General features: G+C 43.6%; 1 protein-coding gene across 4 annotated transcripts in view; it reads left to right on the plus strand.

Moving 5' to 3' along the window:
- The first annotated feature begins 16,725 nt into the window (after positions 1-16,725).
- The window catches only part of UBE3A (ubiquitin protein ligase E3A), a 53,807-nt gene continuing 49,971 nt past the window's right edge, over positions 16,726-20,561 (plus strand). For 2 of the 4 annotated variants that reach the window (XM_065075412.1, XM_065075407.1), the window contains exon 1: positions 16,727-17,117. The gene's annotated coding sequence lies outside the window, so the exon portion shown is untranslated. Of the gene's footprint in view, positions 17,118-20,561 lie in introns of all 4 variants that reach the window. The other 2 variants (XM_065075431.1, XM_065075421.1) reach the window with 2 other exon arrangements.

Here is a 20,561-nt window from a genome sequence, read left to right on the forward strand (position 1 = left end):
CTGTCTTCACCTCCTGCTTCTCTCCACATAGCATATGACACAGGCACTTTTATTTTCAATGCTCACCATTATTTTGCCTGGGAAACTCAGTTCAAGGGGACTTAAAGCCTCTTTTGTGTGGCTCTCAGCCCAAAATAAGTACAAATAATATAAAAATACATCAAGCTATCAGAAAGGCCTCCACCAATTCTATTTATACTTTCTGATGGTCTGAGGCACCACAGGCTCAAATGTGCTTGCTCGTTTGGTGGGACAGCCCAGCCCCACAGTCAGGACCCAGCTGGTGACCATCAGCAAACAAAGGAAAGAAAAATGACAGGCTCAAAGAGAGGAATCCAGAGTGGGGGCCCCAAAACATCCAGTTATTGCGTATTACACTGCAAAGACGTCCAGCAGACACCACCAGCAGGAACCCTGCCCAGATGTGTTAAGCAATTCCCTACTGATACGGATTGCATCAGCTCTCCGGATACAGCTAAATCATGCCAGCAATTTTTGCTGTCCTTGGAACTCTTTAAAATACACAGTAAAAGCTTTTAGGGTTGTTTGGTTTGGTTTGGGTTTTTGTTGTTTGGGTTTTTTTTTTAACCATTGTTAAAAATCAGATTGCCCCATATGTTTTAGATTTTCAGTTCGTTTGCTGGCATGGAGAATACCTTTGGGCAAGGTTTTTGTTTCCTTAAACTTAACTCAGCTGTACTACCCGTACAGAGGAAGAGTTTTCAAAAGTAAAGTACAGATAAGTCCAGTAGTAAGTACGGACTACAGTTTCCCTGCCATTTATATGGTGTCTTTCATCATTACAGCACAACCTTTTTATTTTCAATGTGCTTTGTCTTCAGTTTATGCACCGGTTCCCCATTTCTTCAGCCATCCTCAACCTCTAAATTATAGTTAGGCAGCAGCTAAGCTGGAAGACTCCTCTGACCACCCCTGCTCACCCACATTGCTTCAAATAATTTCCTGTGTAGAAAATTCTCTCCCAGTTGGAGGGTGGCTTCCCTCCAGCAGCAGCTCATGCAAAGGGATTTCGTGAACGGTCAGAGCATCATTTCCTCCTCTCTATGAAATCCTAGCTGGATCATGCCATTGGGCATCAGAAAAAAAAGAGTAGGGTTGAAATGGCCCCCATCTCACGCTGCCTTTCTGCCTGCGAGAGGAGGCAGCCCCATGCGCAGAGGGCGTCGGGCTGGAGAGACTGAAGGAGGCAGGTGCTGGCAGCCGGGTCTTGCAGGCATGCCAAGGGCTTGGCCATGTCCAGCTGCCACCCTCCGTGTTAACTCTTGCTCCCATGGAGGGGATTGGAAAACCAAACCCTGGAGAAGAGCTGGCAATAACAGGGCTGTCTAAAAGGCCACCTGGGAAAAATGGAGTGGTCTCCCACCTCAGGTCCCTGCCTGTGACCCACGCTCCCTCCCCACTATCCCTTTGCCCCCATATCCTCCCCAGGTCTGCTGGAGGATCCTGTTTTACAGATCTTGCTCATCCATGAGCAGTCTTACCGATGTCCACAGCCCCTCCAGCCCCATAAAGGTCTCCTCAAAGTGATCATCACGTGCCTTTTTGCCCAGAGCAGCACTTGCATGGCTGTGGGATGCTTCAGGCTGAGCACCAGCCGAAACAGAAGAGCACTGATGCCATCCAAGCACCACGTAAGAAGACACCTGATTCAGATGTGGATGGGCACTAACATCATCTGCAGGGTTTGAGAGAGGCAGAGAGTAGATGAGGACCAGGAGCTGGAGTGGGAAGAGGCAAATACCAGGAGGGCAAAATGGGGGACATACAGGTTTGGAGGCTGGCAAGACCATGAGGACAAATGCAGGTAGGAGGAGTAGAAAGGGAAAACTGGAGCTGGTTGACTAGTGAGAGCATGAAAGAGGACTGGAATCCAGCAAGGCAATAGGAAGAGAGCTGTTTAAATAAAACATGGTACAAGGAGCACAGAAGTCTGTGGAGAATCAGGAAAGCAGAGAAATGTGAGCATGTGGCATCAGGGGAGAGCAAGAGGTGCAAAGCAGCGTTCAAAGAAAAAGTAGAAAGATAAAAGCAAAATTTTCTGTGCTTTGGAGCTCAGAGGCCCTGAGACCCTCTTTTTTCTTCTTTTCTCTCCAGAAATGCCTACAAAAGTCTCTGACAAAGTGCCCCAGCTCTCCTGAAAGCCTCAGCCACCCTGCACAGGGCAGCTGCTCTATGCCACCTTCTTCATTGAGTACCTGCCACTGGTCCTGCAGGGTAACTCGCATTTTTGTCCTGCTGTCCACAGGCATCAACAATATGATAAAGCCATGTGTTTTCTTTGCTTTTTAGAAAGCCAGGCTCCCAATCTTGATTCCATCTGCCACAGCACATAGCATCACGTAACCTCTGTACAGAGAGTATGCATTAGGAGACACAGTCTGCCAAGGACTCTGCTCCACTGACAAAATTTACTTATTTTTAAGTGAAGAGATTTCAAATTAAATATTTGGAGTCAGTGAAAAAACAAACAAACAAACACAAATGTGTTCCTCTTAAATTCAAGCAGGTTGAAGGAAAACATCTTCATTTTCTTTTTGTGGAGGAAAAAACAAAAGCATCACACTTCCAGAGTGATACAGTCACACTTAGCAGAGGTAAAAGCAAAATCTGCCAATGGACAATTTAATTTTCTTGAAATAGCATTTTCCCTTACAAATGAATAAACTTACTTCATGTTTTAGCTCAGTCTTTCTATTGTCAATTCATAAAGTGCAGTAATGCTCTCTATACATCTCTGAAATGTTATGAAAATAAAGCCATGTGAAGCCCTCAGTTGCTATAGTAATTAGCATCATAGGAAAGGGCCAATGAGGAACAAAGGACATTGTCTGCAAAACAGGCTTTTAGTCATGCATGAACTGTATATTAACCTTAAGACCTACATAAAATGAGGAGGAGGAAAAAAACATACTGAGGCAAAAATCCTGCAAGAATAAATATGTTGTGTGCTGATATAATCAAAGGCTCTATGGCTTACACAAGCACCTTCTTTCTGACATTTCCTGGAAGATTTTTAGGTGACTTGGCAACCAGAAGGATGTTTTTATTAGTTAATGGGTTTTGTGTCAAACTCTATTTGATTTGCCTTAAATGCATAATTCAGTTTCCTGCCTGGATACCTGAGGAAATTATGAATTTGTAAGTTCTTTTTTTCCACTACACTAGGTACCTCGTAAGTATACCTAAACTTTACTATATATATATTTAAAAATACTTAGGATAAAATCCTTCAATTTCTGTTCCAACCTTTGTCCACAATCTATGTTTTTGCTCTGGAAGACTTTCTTTTTATCAGCCTTTTGTTGCACTTTGTCTTCAATACAAAAGAAGCACTTCCTAATCACAAGACATGACAGGGCTTGCTACATTTTGAAACAGCAGTATGCTTGGGTGCTTAAGAGCATTTGGCTTTGTGCTTCACATCAAACCAACAACGCACCCAGGTGAGCTGCTATTGGACAAGGACTTAATCCCTGTCACGTCTAATCACTACATTAAAAGATTTAAAGACTAACGTTAAAGGCCTTTCAGTTCAGGCACCATAGACTTAAGTGACGGAGTTGGGAAAAGCCATTTGGTTTATCCAGGCAAAACCTGTTTTAAATCTTTGAGAAGAAGAGAAGAGAGCTGAGAAGGGAGCTCCTTCTTTGCAGCTCCCCCTCCCTGTGGCTTAGACATCCACCCCAATGCCCTCGAACATCCTGCGAGTGTGATGTACAAGGTGTTACTTGCAGCATTTACTTAAATAGCTGCAATAAATGGTTATCTCTGGCACAGTTCTGTTCTGCTTGATGCCAACAGGAAAGCTATTAGGTAAGAGTTAAATGCACTGAAAAATCCCATCCGTGCTCAGTCCATAACTCTCTGCAGTGAGGACGACTCAGCCATCCCCCAGTGCAGAAGACATGAGGGGGTCATTTTACATTCCCTCAAGAATTTGACCCCCAAGTGTAAAATCTCCTGCTTGAATCCCACATTGTTTTGGGATGTGATTGCTAGCAGCAGTAGCCAGGGCTGTTTCTGCCTGTCCGGTTGGCTAAGGTGTTAGAAGCCTCGCTTGGAGGTGTGGACTTTGCTACAATTCCCCAAGTGCTGTTTCTCTGTGCTTAACTTGGCTCTCAGGCAGCTGAGAAATGAGAGGGGTGGAAGGTAGCACATCCAGGTTTGTGCCCTGGGGCCACACTACTCCCATGTTGCATAAACTCCGTTGGCTTCCAAATTCAATTCTCCGGTCCAAATCCAGTGTCTTGCTTTGATCTGTCAAATTGCTTACGACTGTAGACCTCTACATCTCAAAAAAAAAACCCACTTATCCTCATTTTCAGCCTAGTAACTCATCAGCCGGAAGACTGGTGCTACACACGAATTACGGGACAAATGCAATACCTTCTGCACTGTGTCCCACAGTCTCAATTCCTCCATGCCCAGATGAGGGGACTGACAGAGCCCACCACGCATTCTTCCTTGAAGTTCTTACAGGTTCTCTTCCAGTGGAGAGCAGGGTAGGCAGTGGGGAAGAAGTGATGCATGCTGTCTCTCTCTCTCACATGCTGTCAAGGTGGGGGTACCACAGCTCAGAGCTATCCTCATGGTTGCCCAGATAGAAGCCTCATGTCTCAGAGGATATACCATTCAAAGTCCCCTTCACTGGCAAAGTCTGAGTTTAATCAACTTCAGAGGATGCTTTGAGGATAATTAGCTGTTTAACTAGACCGTTTCCAGAGTGTTGCTGAGAAGACAAGAGAGCTTGAGGGGTATTTTAGGCCAGTGGATTATTTTATTGCATTTGCCCCATAGTTCATGTGTAGCACCAGAGTCTTCCAGCTGATTAATTACTAGGCTGAAAATGAGGATAAGTGGGCTTTTTTTGAGATGTAGAGGACTACAGTAATTTTAGTTCATACTTGCTTACATATTGTGCTAGTTAACTTTGCTGCTCAATTTATACCTGTGTTAAGCATAAGTGTATCTGGTGATGGCACACAGATGCATCAAATAAAAGAAAAAAGTAATAAAAGTAATCAGTATATTGATTTTAACCATATTCCTACAATACAAATGGAAGCTGAAATTCTAGCTGAGATGGACACCCGAGACATCCTTCATTGAGTAGGGAGAAAATACAACATGATAAGACCATTGTAAGGAACTCTGCTGAAGACAAGATTTTTAAAAATTGTATTCATGAATTCCTATATGAAAATCAGGTTTCACGATTCAAATCATGAGACACTTGAAAGTGAATTTGGGTCTACAACAAGTTTTCCACACATTACAATCCTTCTTCTTGCAAAGAACGGTACAAAGGTCTGAACTTGCAAAACCTGCCTCATATGACCTTTCCTGTGAACCACGGGGCCTGTCCAAAGCTTCTCGCATTACATTCCCAAGTTGGTAAGAAATTAGCATTGTGATCGCAGTGCATACAGTACCTTTACAATTGCTTTATCTACAAATAAAACTTCTATTTCCACAGATAAACATACAGTAATCATCGCCTTTTCCAGCTACCAGAACCTGGCTCAAACTTCCAGGGAACAACTCTGTTTCAGTAATGAGCTTCTGCCAGCACCCGTGGAGCAAAGACATCCCTTCCTGACACTTTCCCTGCAGCCCTTTTAGCTATGCTGTCTTGATTGAAAACATTTTCACAGCTATAAAGCTAACAATATCACACCTCTTTTCAAACATCACATCTTCCTCATATGGTTAAAAAAAAAAAAAAGTAAAAAGTAAAACATCAGACTACACAGTGATAAACACTGATGTAGAATCTACATCATATAAGGGTTTTATCAGTAAAGCCATTCTTTAGGAATGCTCACCGTAATTCACAATGACTCTGTACAAACAATTAGAAATTTATCCAATTTATCCCCAGTATGTGGACTAATTCAAACCATGCAACTTTTGTTTTCAATTAAAAATAATCCACTGTTTTTTTCCCTACCAGTTCTTTACCAGGGTAAAAAAAAAAAGTTATAGGTGTATGATATCCCAACACAGACAGGATTTAATGCTCCAAAACAACCTTTTCAAATGTTAGCCTTTATCATACACTTGCCTTGCTTTTTCATGCATCAACATGCACATGCACACACAGAAATAAATACAAACAGAAAAGCTAAGGAAAATAATTTTTTTTATTTTCTAGCCCAACCACTGCTAACAACAGGCACTTGAAAATGAGGCAAATCATGATCTCTGTACACAAGAGAATTATTTGCTTGAGTAGGTCAGGGAAGACTTGGCCTAGGGTATTTTTTAATGTCAATGTAACTTAAAAGACTTTGCAGTTCAAATATTCCACCATTCGCATGACTTGCATATAGTCTGTGGCTTAAACAGCATGGAAAGCCGGCTTCTCTTATGCTAACTATTTTTTTTTGTTTAATTTAAGGGAGTGAAAACTGAAATATGAGCACAAAGGAGTCATCAAGGGGTGTCACCCTGTGAGGTGGCCTCTCCAATTTTCCCTCACCATGAAGACGGGTGTCTGTGGAAGAAAGATGAGGGTTGCATGCCCTCTTTGTCTGTGATGGGACAGCTTGAGAAGTGGTTTCTTCTTCTAAGGAAAGTTCAATGCAAAGTATTGAGCTGTTGTTCGTTATGTTCCTTATCCAAATATTTGCATATTGTTCACAGTAAGACCGAGGATCAGAACTTCACTTTGTGTAAAACTTCAGAGCTCATATCTAGTCCTGAGAGTTTTGACACCACTTTAGATATTATTTTCAACTACTCTCAGTTCATGATTTTATAGATTTGGCATCACTTTATTCTGGAAAAAGAAAAAAGATTCAGGTGTGATAGCTACTGTTTTGGCTGGTTGTCTTAATTAGTAATTAAGCGTATGATGCACTTATGACACACTGTATGAAAGTATTATTTCCAGCATTACAAGCATTATGGCATTAGAAATCACTCTACAGCTTAATTCCAGTTCATAAATGATTACAAGCACTTATTATGCTATATAACTCTTAGCTAAGGATCCTACATGCTTATGACTAAGCTTTTGAGAAGCCTGGAGTCCTGGCAGAGCAATCAACCACAGTATTCACTCTCAGGGCAAAAATTTTCTTGTGTAAATCTTGCTTTCAGGTTCAGTAGGAGTGTTTTTATAGAGAAGGAAAAAAAAAAAAGGCAGGGAGGGGCTACTTGCTGCACTTAGGAACTCATTGAACAGTGCAGAGCATATCATTATCTGTAAGCATGGAATTAACCAAAATTATAAGATGAAAATGGAATGATATTCCTCCTGGAGTCAATCTGAGAAACAGCAGCATGGATACTGTACGGAAAGATAAACCTCCATTTTACACAATGCATCTTATAACGTTCCCCCTCATTCTGAGGGACAGACCCTTCAGCAATTTCCAGCTGTTCACTCCAAGCTGGAGAGGGTTATTTGTGCCTTGAAGGAAAAGTTCCCATTCCAACCCAATAGTTTGCACTGGTGATTGAGTCTCACAGATGCAATTCTTAATGACTTTGGCTCCAACAGCACACAAATTTAAAATTTACTGTACCTTTTCACCTCTTTTATGGTCATTACAGATAAGAAGTCCTCAATAGCAGACAAGCATCCAGTCTTGCTCATACAGTAAGAAAACCAACCGACTACACCATGATGTACGCTGTTGCAGAATCTACATTATACAAGCGTCTTACCCTTGAAGTTATGCCTTGTGAGCGCTCATCCACCTTTACAATGCCTTTATGTCTGCAATGACATCAATTTTGATCAATTTAGAAGTATGTGATGGCATTAATTTTCAATATCCTCTCTAGAACGGCAAGGATACCAAGTGAGGTGCTTCTTTAATCAGATGTCACTTGTGGAAAAACATAAAGGTGATCACCCACTGCTTTCTTTTGCAAACGTGGTGTCAGTTCAACCTTTCAGGGTTGCAGAATAATCCCTGGGAAAGAATCACATCTGCTCTGTGATTTTTATTTTTCTTTTAATATTTCTTTCCCTAATTGCAAGGCTGTCAGCGAGCTTGTAGGCTTACAAGGAAAACCTGACAAGAAGTCACAATTAACATTTATTGTATTTGTTTGCATCTGATTCTCATGTACATGAAGAGTGCTATATTTCTTTTTCAATGTCTCTAAACAGTGTGAAGTAGCTGTTTTTTATTTTTAAGTGCCTGTAATAAAGGATCACTGTAGGTTAGTAAAGAAACTAGTTCAAAGGAGCTTGTCCGGTCTTTAGCAATAAAACAATTTGCTCACGAGCTTGGTCTTTCCCATATAACCAAAGTAAAATCAGTATTTCACAGTTCATACAGATTAAACACCAGCCTAGAAAACCAGCACCAAGAGCAATACACTGTTTCATACCTGAGCAGACTTTCTGCGAGACTAGAAAATGAAGATCCTGTTTTAAAAGGTACATGCATGTCAACTGCATCCTCCAGCAGACATCTGTATGGCATCTCCCAATCCTACACTTCTGTGGTGAGCTCAGCACTGGGGGCAGTGGTTGTCTCAGGAGACAAGCTATAGTCCTTTAACATCTGGGTTGAGACACAATTCATCATCACTTTGGTAATAAATTAACATTTTAATCCCCTTCTCCCCAGCTATGCTCTTCAATGGTCAATGCTTCCCACATCCTGTCCTGCCCCCTCCTCTGATGCTCCTTGGAAGTAAGGCAGGGAGCAAGACCCAAACACGGGAATTAAATTTCCACCTGATACTGAAACAGGTGATTCACTGGGACAAGGCATGGGAGGCAGCTTAAACTCTCCCTCTTCTCCCTCATCCCCTCTTACTTCTGTGTCTTCCTGCAAGGGGCAGCCAGCCAACCATATGGTGTTCATATATGGATGAAAAAAATGCTGTGACTTGTATATTCTACCTTTTGGGTGAGGACATACAGCAAAGTAGGTCCCACTAGCTACAGGAGGTTGAACCTGGTATAGCTGTCTCTGCAGCAGCAAGAGCTACAGTAAAATTAGTGTTGTTGCTGAAAGGAGGGGAGCCAGGCTTCTCTTCTAACATCTTCTAGAACCTGAGCCAAGAGAGGTTGAAGCTATGGCTGATGCTTTTTCTTCTCAAGCTAAATAAGATTTCATCCTCAAGCAGACACCCCTCGGGAGTGCCTTTCTTTTCAAATTAAAACCTCCCCAGACAACAGTATTACTAATGCAGCTGAATAAAAATACCGAGTGTGGAAAGCTGCATATTGTATGCTAATTACTTGAGCCTTCAACTTTTTAATTATGTCATGATGACCTTCTAAAAATCATTTACTGACTGGAAAAAATATGGATAGCTGGTTGGACCTGATTTCACCAAGGTGCCACTGCAGTGCTAATAACCAAACCATACTTTGTATTTGAGGAATGAGCTGTTTAAATAGAAAAGTAATGACGACATTAAAATGCCAAATTAAAAAAAAATTGTAAATTGAATTTGTCACCCTGGAGCATAACCCAAGGATAAAGTGAGTTTCTGACATGACACAAGTTTCTCTTGGAAAAATAGAGTGTCTCTTCTCAAAAGCAATATTACCAATTGGGCATCGTGCCGTCCCTTGTTTTAGGAAAACACACGCTGTGTTTGTGCTGGGATTGCTTGTAATTTGTTTTTTTTTTTTAGCCATGGCAGGTTGATAAATGCAGATGCCTGCACCCTTCCAAGCATTATTAAGCATGTCACATTAATTGCACAAAGTCATTTTGCTCTGCTCAGCAAGTCAGAGTTCTATATATATCTTGGAAAAATAATGTAGGCATGTGGTCAGAAAAACAGCTGTCAGTCAGGCTCCTCTTTTACAACCGAAACAGCAGTTAACCCAAACCTGCACAGCTATGTGATCCAAGGCAGTTTCAGCTGCGCTGCGTGCTGCAGAACAGACCAACATGTCCTCATGAAATCTCTGAGTAAACAAAAGCATTGCTCCTAAGCATCTTTCACAACTACAGCAACTGCTTGAGGCTTCTTTCTGAAACCAGACACCACATCAGGAACCAGGGCCAGGCTGTGAATGTAGAAAAGTGTGTGATACAGCACAGCAGAGAGCAAAAAGGCGGAAAAAAAGGGCTGAAAATCCCTGCAGTGCTGGCATCCTCCAAGCACAGAACCGGAAAGAAGGCAGAATGGCCAAAAAAAACCAAGAAAATAAAAGAGCATTTCCAGTTTATCTTCAGAGGTGACCAAAGGAAATATTGTGGAGACTTGCAGTGAAGCACAAACCCCTCATCCCAAGGGGAAGAACAGAGATGTCTATACTCTGCTCCCTCGGGATAACTGGATGAGGTAAGTGCAAGGCTGGCAGAAAGATGGTACACAAGACTTGAAGACTAAGGGGTGTGCATAAGTTGCTTCTCCTTTCACCCTATTTCTTTCCAGAGGGTCCTGTGCCAGGCAAAGCATTTATGGAAATAAGACTCTGCAGACAGGCTCATTTCAGCAAAATACAGCAGGAAATCTCCCTCAGCTTGCAAGGAGGAACCGAAACACACACACTCAATCAAGATCAGTCTTTGGGTTACAAGTGGGACCTGCTTCAAGATAGCATGAATCTCTACATCACACCTTAACCAAGAGACCAGTTTGTCTATTCATGTGGGGAAAGGAGACAAAAAATGTGCTTTTCAGGACTCAGAAGCATGCACAGCCCTTCAGAAATGCCCACAGAAAAGTTCAGTCCTTCAGGTTAAAATGAAGAACTAGAGGTAAGTAGCTCAGGTCCTAGAACGAAATATTGAAAACCAATCCCAACATTATCTTTGCTGACCACTTATCACCTTTTATTTCTCCAGAAGGGTGATATAAGTTAATTGGAGGCATACCAACAAATGTCAAGTTTAGTCAAGGAACGAAACAAACTTTTCTGAGTACAGTTTGCATTTTGCTTCTGTATTTTTCAAACTAATGTTTCTGTCTTGTGAATAAAAAGAGCAGTAATTTGGTAGAGTTTAAACATTCTCCTTGCTATTCCTTTACACCAAACCAATAACAAAAGCTAAGACTGGTTTCAGACACTAAAAATCAAAACTGGCAAAAAAAAAATCATACCTGTATAAAGACATGTGGGAGGTGAGGAGAAAAGTGAAGTGCCTGCTTCCTTTTTTCTACTTGTTTCACCAAGAGTTTTACCACTCCTCTCAGAAATCTGAGGGTCATGTTTACTGTAAGTAGTAAAGGATGGAGTGACCAGGAGGGACTGGAGAGGTTTTAAGATTTTGGGCACCCATTATTAACCACTTTAAACTAATTAACTCCTCACCATAGCGCATCATGGCAGGAGAAAGAGGAGGAAAAGTTAGAAGCAATGCCTGCTTCAGTTGTGATTTGCCTTCTCCTACATCCAGGGCTTAAGCTCAAAACATCTTGCTTATCTGCCAAGGCCTGGGCATGCAGTCTCCACCAGAGTGTCTCAGCTTTATCTCCTGCTTAAGATATGGGTTACACTGCAGTGAGCCAACTGACTCGCAGTCCACTACAGACAGCCTTAAGAGCTCAACTCTCTCCATCTCCATTGAAAATGACACCTGAGTCAAGAATGTTATAGCCACCTCCAAACTTCTACCAGGAAATAAAGAAACAGATGAGAGGAGCATCATCATCAGCCAGTCACTACAGGGATTCTTCATCTCCCAGCCACCCAGACTAAGCCCTAACTCAGAACTTCAGTAGTTCATCATATTGCTGACTATCTTTCCCTCTTCCTTATTTTTTTATCTGCAAAGGGAGGCATAAAGGCTTCAGCTATCAACAAGCTGGAGCATTTGGCGTGGCTCCAAAAGGCTCGTAACACTTCAGTGTACTCCTTCTGTCTAAAGAGGATTGACTAAGGTAGATTGTTCACAAAAAGATGCCTATTATCTAAGGGGTTACACTTACAGAGCTCCACAATCTAATTTCCACTCACATCATTATTTGAAATCAACACCAAAAAAAAGTATTATCGGGTCGTTCGTATTGGGGTTTTCACATGAACAGGACACATGCAGCATTCTGTGTGTGTTTACAAAGATATCTCCAGAGGAAACTATTTTCTGCAAAGCTCTGAAGTGAGACATCAACATCTACTGAAATTAATATGCAGCAGCCTTTGTTCACAATGGCATTTGTCCAGTATCACAAGTAAATGGTGAATGAGGCTTGGGATTCCATTTTTAACATCCTTTTCCTCCTGCTGTATTCTCTGTCTATTCTATGCAACTTGTGCATGAGACAAGTTGTATCTATTCCCCTTCAGCAGTGAAAAAAAAAAAAAAGACACTTGTTTCAAAATGTTTGGATACAAAGACTGGATTTTCTGCACAGCTTCTACTTACAGACCAGGTTATTAGCTATGATTACTGATTTTTAATTTTTACTGAGGATTACTTCAGTCACATAATTGAAGCATCTCACTGGAGCCTGCTCTCTGGAGGGAATCAGTGCAAAACACAGTCCAACCACTTGTTCTCCTCAGCTGCAGTCCACACCCAGGCCCCAGAGCTGCAGCAAGGATTAGCGGGGAAGCAGGGAGGGCGTGGTGGCTTTTGCACTGGGAATTCCAATCAGATTTCTCCAAATTTGGAGTCTGCTCAGCTGGCCAGATCCAGTTGCTTTCCAGCAGCTGGCTACACTAATGCAAAGTAGCTGAAAGCACTCAAGGCAGCAAAAGCATTTCTGTACCCTACTATCTGAGCACTTCAGAATATGTAACATACTTAAAGGAGGCAGGAAAATATAATTATTGCCTTTGCAACAGAAACAATTTGGGCACACCAATGGCCACAGTTAATTCATGGCTAGCCAAGCTACTTCCGTGTAAAAAACAGTTGCAAACCTAAAAGTGATTTAGTACTTCCCCAAAAAATAGGAATTTATGCCTGGCAAAATCAAAGTGAAATCTAACACACAGCTTGGTCATCCTTGCACCACTGCTATACAGCAATTTGCTTTGGGTATATTCTTTATCTTATACTTGGCATGTCCACAGCCAATGTGATTCACCCCACACCTCCTCAAAACAGAAGGAAGGCTGAGTCTTTTCACACCTGTGTCTCCTTCCCATGCCTCTGCATCCAGCCAGTGCAGTACATAAAGCCCAAAATCCACATCAGCTGGATTCATCCTGCACATTTCCTCCATCGGCTATCATCTGCCTCTTCCTCACAATTGCATTGGTTTCTTCAGAAGAAAACCTGTGACATATCTAAGCGATATTACCTCAGAGCAGTGATGGACCATAAGCTGCCAGTTACTAACCAGGGATGAGATATCAGGATTGCAATCAATAATTCCATTGAAAAAAAAAAAAAAAAAACAACCCAAAACCAAAACAAAACCAAAAACCAAAAACAAAGCAAACAAACAAACACAAACCAAAACACACTTGATGTTCTCCAAGGGCAAAGAAAATAAACTCCAAACCAAGTGTCAGCTACTATTTGGAAAGAAAGAGGGTAAAAGGACCATCATCATATGAATCTATGGTGTTCCTTGGATATTTTGAGCAGTCCTGGCCCTTCCTGCTATAAGGATGCAAGATGACCAAATGAACTAATAAAAGTTCATGCAATGATTGATAGGGATATACACTAGGAAGGGCTTTAGAAGCACCATCTAAGCATGCAGGGATAAAATTGTGAAGGACAAAGCTAGGCCAGAGCTGAAACTGGTGAGGGATGTGAAGGACAACAGGATCATCGTCGAGTACATCAGCAGCAAAAGGAGGACTAAGGAAATTGTTGCATTGCTGCTTAATGGGGCAGGGCACCTAGTGGCACAGAAAAGATTAGGTCAGTGTCTTCGCTACAGTCAAGGTGCAATCTTGGAGCTCCCAGATCCCTATGGGTAGTAGCAAATCTTAGGGGAGAAAGGTGCTTCTTATAGAAGAGGAGGATGAAGTTATGGGCTACTTAGATAAACTGGATCTATGTAAGCTTATGGGATCAGATAGGAAGCAACCAAGTACACTGAGAGCTGGCCAGTGTCATTGTGAGGCCCTCTTCTGTCATCTCTGAGTAATAGTGGTGTTCATGGGAGGTCCCCAAGGGCTGGAGGCAAGGAGGGTCTGGGGAACTGAGGGCTGATCAGCTTCACCTGAAACTCTGGGAGGTTATTTCCAGACTTAGTAGGAGCAAGAAGGTGACTGGGAACAGCCAGCATGGATTTACTAAAAGCAAGTTATGCCTGAGCAGCTCTGTAATGAGAAGATTGGCTCTGTAGGCAAGGGGAGAGCAGAAAATGTTGCTTACTTGGACTTCACATGTTTCCCCATGGCATTCTTATAGTCAAGCAGGAGATAAGGACTGGACATGTGAGCTCTGCAACAGAGCAAGGGAAAAGCAGCAAGACAGTGCATCTTCCAGATCCAGTTTTCTCAATATTATTATTTCTGAGGTAACATGAAAGCTCATGACACAATCAGCTTTGTCCTGAATCTGAAATTTTATTACATCAAAGTTGGCAGATTTCGCTACTGTGCGGGAGAGAGCCTCCAGATGCAGAAGTCTGTGTTCATTCCACTGAATATTTTTAGATGAATACTGATGTCCATCTGAGCACAACAATGTACCCTGCTTTCACACCACACTAAAGTACAGGAATACTTCATTCAGTGTTAATTATACATCTGCCCACCATATTCTTTGTGAGTACCAGGGCTCTCTGCACTGATTTGTAATGATGTAGTTTAAGTCCACCAGCTATTATCCTGTAACATACACATTATGTCTCCCAAAATTGTGCTAAAAACTCTGATGTATCCATGTCATGTTAAAGATCTTAAACACACATTTCCTGGCCCAGAACAAATACTTGTCTTCAGTATCATGCTTTTGAGAGTTTATGTTTATTGTTTTAGTGGCTTATTCTAACATTTAAGAACTTCTCATGCTTCTAGATTACCCTTAAAACAAAAAAAAAGAAAGTATATTCTCTGCCAGCATAGAACAAGCTCTATTTAATTCCCTTTAGTAAAGTATAATGTAAAAAAAATTCAGATGTTTTCCTTTTTTTCTTTCTACTTCCTCCTTCTTCCCCTTTCTACGCTTGCAGCTCCTGATTTTTAATGCCTAAAAAAATTCAACACCCCAAAAAGTCCTATTTTGCACATGCTGGCCAACTTTGAAATTATTTGACCAACCTGCTTTCAATATTGACCTGTCAAAATGCGAATTTTACTTGTGTTTTTGAAGTCCTCCCAAAAAGCATACCTGCAATGTGTGAGATCTGGGTGAAGGTAGCAGAAGGAAAGGAATGACCTGAGAGGCAATGGAAAAATTATTTGTACGGGCAGAGGAGCGAGCCTGGCAGCAGGCAGGGCTGTGCAGGACCGGAGGGTTTCTTGCCCACCCTTAGGGCTCCATTCTTGGGCCTTGCTGCTCCCCGACCCTCCCAGCCCTGCCAGCCAGTTCTACCCTCAGCGTCCCCCCAGAGATGGGGCGGTCTTTTATTTATTTAGATGCATATGCTACAAGCAAAAATCAGTGATTTACGAGTGAAAACATCAATGGTGTGAATAACATCAGGCTTTTGGTGACCTAAATATACATTGTGGTGGCTACCTGCCCACCTGCCTGCCACTGTAGGCTGATGGTGAGGCTGTCCCTGCACCTTCCCGCCAGCCGGCCACCCAGTCCTTGCTCTCCCCGGCCTCTCTGCAGGGCCCAACATGACTGGGGCAGCCAAGCCGTGTGCTGCCTTGTCTTCGTGTTCGGCCAGCAGTGGCAGCAGCATGTGGCTGCAGCACAGGTTCCCCTCCAGAGGTCACCGGCCATTCCCCTTCCAGCGTGCCCTCCCGCTGGCTGGCCCTGGCACCCCTCCCAGGTTGAACTGGATATACTCCGGGCAGGCTGCCATGAGGCCCGCCGGACAGTCCCGTTGCTGCAGCGGGGTTTGACGGTGATGGGCCTCAGAGGGGGCATCGCTGAGAGGTGAGGAGGTGGCGGCGATAGCCCCGTGCTGTGCCGCCAGCCTGGGCTGCCTGCGCGCCTCCCTGGCTGCGTGCCGTGGAAGACATGAGGAAACAGCCTTAAGTTGCACCAGGGGAGGTTTAAATTGGCTATTAGGAAAAATTTATTAGCAGAAAGGGTTGTTGGTCATTGGAACAGGTTGCCAAGGGAAATGGTAGAGTCACCATCCCTGGAGGTGTTTAAGAGACGCGTAGACAAGGTTCTTAGGAACATGGTTTAGTGCCAGACTTAGGTTACGGTTGGACTCGATCTTGAGAGTCCCTTCCAACCAAAACGATTCTATGATTCTGTGTATGCCCATGTGTACATCTCATACATGGGCTCATGTGTATGTCGCTCTGTGCACGTGGATATGTACGTATGCACGCGCACGTACGTGTGTGCCCCCGCGCGCCTCGCCAACGGCCGCAGTTCTCCCCACTCCACCCCGCTCCCGCCCGCGGATCGCCCCCGGGTGGGGGGAAGCTGCGCATGCGCAATTCCGAGCTCCGCCCCGCTCGGCGCTTCACAACTCCGCGCGCCAGGCTGACTGCCTTTCTATGGGGAAGGAGCCCCCGCCCCATAGCCCGGTTTGCCCTCTTCCAACATGGCGGCCTCCACCTCACGCCTGCAGGCACGCAGGCGCTGCCTCGGCTCCCTTGCGCCGGGCGCGGCGAGTGAAAAAGGCAGGAAGGAACCGGCCGGGGAACTCTATGGTTTCGCGCGGTTGGTAGCGTGGCGCAGCCGCCTTGTCCGCCCGCCCGCCCCTGCCCGCGTTGCACGCCGGGACACAGTGGGTCCTCCTTCCTGCCCCCCCACGCCCCATCCCCGCCCGCCGCGAGTCCTCCGAGCTTGCGCCGCGCCGATATCCGCGTTGCTTCCCAAGATGGTGGCGCGGGGCTCGGGCTGAGAGCGAAGCGAGTCCCTGAGAGGAGGCGCACCCGTGGACCCGGCCCGCCCTCCCGCCGCTGCGCGCCGCCGGCCTCGCCAGGCCGCTCGCCTCTGCCCGCCCCGCCAGGCCGCGGCCCCGTCTCCTTCGCCCCGGGGCCCCGACGGCTCCACCGGCAGCAGCCGCGGCGGCGGCGCCTCCTCGCCTGTGGCCCGGCCCCGAGCGCAGCGCGGCCCCCGCATGAGCCCGGGCGGCGGCGGCGGGAGTGACCGGGAGCAGCAGGCCTCAGCGCCCAGGTCGGTAGGCGCTGCGCAGCGCCCGGCCTGGGGAAGGGCTGGGAGGGGGGATGGCGCCTGTCTCACGCCGGCACTGGACGGGAGGGGGCCGGGAGGCGGCCTTGCCGTCTTCATTTTGCCGGGGAGATCCCCCACATCGGATGGGGAAGGCGGGAGGCGCCGGCGGCAGGGGTGCGTGGCCCCTGTGGCTCTCTCCCTCCTTCACATGAGTGCGGGGCCGCCCCGTCCCTCCACAGAAGCGGGAAGGCCGGGTGAACGGGTGGCTCCGGGCTTCAACCCGCCCCCCCCCGGGGAGACCGGGCTTGCTGGGCGACCTCGGGTGAACCCCAGCCTGCCCCTGCCTCAGTTTCTCGGCTCGGCCGAGCGGCGCAGTGGCGGTGCCTGACCCGTGGGGCTGCTGTGGGCATGGGGCATCTCGGTGCTGTCAGCATGGCCGGCTGGGACAACTGGGGGGCTACGGGGAGGTGAAATGGTGTGTAACTGGCGTGCAAGGCCTGCTTAACAAAGTAGGTGTGTTAACTTGCTCGTGTTAGCTTCTGTGCACTCTGAAGAGTTGGATCTGCTTACCTGCGAACAGGCTGCTCTGCTGATGAACGTGATCTGTCACTCCTGACTGTGGAACTTGCTGGGTTTCAGTTTTGAACTGTGCCTGCAGTATTTCTGTTAAAGGAGCTTCATGGGTTGTTATGGTTCACAGTCGATTTATAAGTCGGATGTCTAAGATGATGTGAAACGGTCAATCAGAAATTACTTCTGCTTAGGAAGGAAAATATGTTCCACAACTCTCCTTTTAAGTGGCAAGAACCTGTAATCTGTAGACTTGTAGTTATGCGCTTTTTTTTTTTTCCAGTTAATGGTAATACTTGCTTATGTTTCTATCTGTGTAAGCGATGTTCTAATTCTGAGGCAAATGCCTGTGTCTTGCACATCACTTCAGGGATAGTTGCTCTGTGTCCATATGGAAACTTCCCTGCCTCAGCAGGACTTTTTGCAAACCTGAGGCTCTGTGAGAATCAGCATCTTGGATTAGTTTTACCATGCCTCTTGCATGTCTACCAGAAAGCTCCTCAGTGGGAAATTGTACCTGGTTTCCTAAGGAAGTAAGACCTACTGTGATTATGCTGTCAGTTTCTGTCTTGCTCTCTTTTTTTTTTTTTTTTTTTTTGGTTGGGTTTGTTTTGTTTTGTTGTTTTGAAAGGGAGAGGTTTAAAAGATAAGATTAAGTTCCTAAATTAATGCAAATAGCATCCAGTTACAGAGATTCCCTGCTAAGGGAGAAGCTACACTCTTAAGTTTAACTGCATTTTTAGACATCTATGCCTCGCTGGGAGGATGATGGAGATGAGATGTAAGAATGAAAACTGCTGGAAAATGTGGAAAATGGGCTTTACATTTTTCATGAACTGCTTGTTAGGGGTGGTGGCATTAAATACTCTGTGCCTTTCCATGTTGGAAACAGTTAAGGGTACTTTAAACGCAGAGTTTGACAGTATTTTCAAATTAATGAATGTGTTGAATTGAAAATACGTGCATTACTAAATTGTTATGGATATTTGATAATTTTCTTCACATACATTTGTGTCTTAAAACAGATGCAGTTTGCAGTGCTTATGACTTGTCTTCGTAACAGTAATGTTCTGTCAATTTAATACAGACAAATCTTGGAAGAAAAGCTAGACCACTACTTAGGTTTACAGGACCAAAATATGCCTTTAACTGAAATTATTGCAGTGCAATATTACAGGTATTTCATCTCTCTCTTATGAATACCTTTCATTCCACTCTAAATGTTTGCTATTCAAGGTAGCATCTTTCATACCGGAGTTAACAAGTTCATTTTCTGTTTACCGGAGTTATTTGCTATATCTGTTTACAGGAATATCCTGAGTATCTCCCAAGAATTTAGGAATAAAGTACCAAGCTAAATGGCAAAATAAATTTATTTGTTTGGGGTTTTCTTGGAGTATGACTGTGTGACTGTTTAAAAGAAAAAAGTGACTGAAGGAAAGGCAGCCTTGAAAAAGTGAAGGTGTTTAACTTTTTCACAGCACTGAGTTTCAAAGTCTAGATCTCTCAGTCCAGGTCATCTTCAGAACTCTAACATTGTGTGGGTTTGATCCTTTTTTTAAAAGCAAACGAGAGTTTTAGTCCATTTTTAATTACTACCACTGCTTAAAGACATATGCAAATGATGATTCTTTTGTGAATGGAATTTAAAACTCTGTATTTTTTAAATACATCTAGGGATGTTCTCAGCTTACTAGAATCCTTGTTAGATAGAGCACCTTGAGTTTGACCCTGTTATAGTCAACTTGAGTAAATGAAACAGGTTCTCTTTATTTTTGTCGGACTTCACTTTTTGGAGGATAAAACCCGCTTACTTTGGAAACGTGAAATTACATGTGTTTGCAGTGTAAAATCATGCTTGTTTCATTATGAGTATGTGCTTCTTTGACATGTTCTTTACTAATTCTCTATGAATTCACAGGTTCTACTTAATCAAATACATAATTGGAGGGAAAAATATATTTGAGTCAGGTTTTAATAGTCATAAACATGTTTAATTGTGAACATGTTTAAGCATATAACATTTTCTATAAACAATAATTAATGTAGTACATGATATGACATTTATTGTGGAACAAATTTAGTGTTTGTTTTTGTAAATATGTATCATCTTAGCTTTTGCTTTGTGGGAAAGTGTTTTTTTGTTTTTTTTTTTTTTACTTTTTTTTTTTTTCCTCTGCTGCTTTTGGTTTCAGTTTACTTAGTGAATGTCCAGAGATAATTCATCTTTTTTTAAATGCAGGAAATGTTTTTCTTCCTCCCCACTCTCGAAGGTAAATGTCATTAATTCTTAAAAATAAAACATGCAGTTGAGGGAGAAGAGGAAAGAATTCCTAGAGTACGTAGGCATATATCTCATTTCAAGTGTCAGTCTTCTCAATCTTCATTTCTTGTACTGTGCGCCAGGCCTTTGCTTCACTTTGGTTAATGAATTGATATTGATTTTTAAACAAAGGAGGTATGTTTAACACTTTTTCTGAAGTTTGTAGTATATTTAAGGTAGTTACAAGTTTTATAGAGAAGCAATGTTGAAAGGTTTTCTGTCATTAATCAAATCCTGATTTGTACATGGAAGGACAAAGGTAATCCACTTGCTATCAGGGTCTGAAACAGATAATTTAGAATATGATATTTAATTAACTAAAAAACAAAACAAAACAAAAAAACAACTTCACTCCTCCTTTGTATGTTCCCCCTTCTACCAGGGGTGTGCTGTGAGCTTTGCTAAATAATTGGTTCCCAAAGACAACAACAGTGAGCAAATTGCAAGTCTGAAGTGACTTTTGTCACTTTAAATACTTTGACCTTTAACATTTACTGCATTAGCTTCCTGTGTTTACAGTGCCTGACAGCCTCATAAGACTGTATTGCCCATGA

Source organism: Columba livia, chromosome 1, assembly GCF_036013475.1.
Source record: "Columba livia isolate bColLiv1 breed racing homer chromosome 1, bColLiv1.pat.W.v2, whole genome shotgun sequence".
Classification (NCBI taxonomy): domain Eukaryota; kingdom Metazoa; phylum Chordata; class Aves; order Columbiformes; family Columbidae; genus Columba; species Columba livia.